Source organism: Poecilia latipinna, unplaced genomic scaffold (assembly GCF_001443285.1).
Source record: "Poecilia latipinna isolate Pla-1442-1.1 unplaced genomic scaffold, P_latipinna-1.0 Scaffold1540, whole genome shotgun sequence".
NCBI lineage: Eukaryota > Metazoa > Chordata > Actinopteri > Cyprinodontiformes > Poeciliidae > Poecilia > Poecilia latipinna.
Window position 1 is genome coordinate 1 of NW_015114156.1, and position 592 is coordinate 592.

Below are 592 nucleotides of genomic sequence, written 5' to 3' on the forward strand. Positions count from 1 at the left end.
GTCGTTTGAGCACACCCGTTGTCATGGCAACCTCCTGCGCTCCACAAGCCGGCCAGAGAATTACGTTAAAAACATTCAGTCTGTCACGATATCAGGTTTTCAGATTTGATATTTATTTTGCGATCATTAATAAGCCTCTCATGAACACAGCGGTGGTTGATTAGTTAATTTTAAACTCCTGCTCTGCTAGTTATTTTAGTAATGGAACCGAAACGCACAGAATTGCGCAACACCTTGTTGAAACAATAATTACTCAGATTATTGTTGTTGGGTTATTAATTTGAAAACGTTTTGTTGATTTTTTTGGTTTGTTTGTTCTTTAATAAAGTTACGAATGTTTTGATAAGGAGTCAGAGGACCTGCTGGTCTCAGCCTCCTGGCGGCGTTCAGTTTGTCACCTAATGCTGAGATCGACTCAAAACCTTCCGCGATCGACATGTTGCACCGCTGCTCTAGCAAAGAACAGTTCAGAAACAATATGAAAGGGGAAAAAAGCTATTTGTTAACTGAGTGGATGGGTGAACTCACGGCTACACAGTGAACCCGTTGATTCTTTACCGCAGACAGCCGCTTCCCTCTCTTGCAGGTACGG

At 42.2% G+C, this 592-nt stretch overlaps 1 protein-coding gene across 1 annotated transcript in view; it reads left to right on the forward strand.

The window, feature by feature from the left end:
• Positions 1-533: 533 nt before the first annotated feature.
• Positions 534-592, forward strand: part of LOC106963491 (uncharacterized) — a 14,542-nt gene continuing 14,483 nt past the window's right edge. The window contains exon 1 of the mRNA XM_015058421.1: positions 534-537. The gene's annotated coding sequence lies outside the window, so the exon portion shown is untranslated. The remainder of the gene's footprint in view (positions 538-592) is intronic.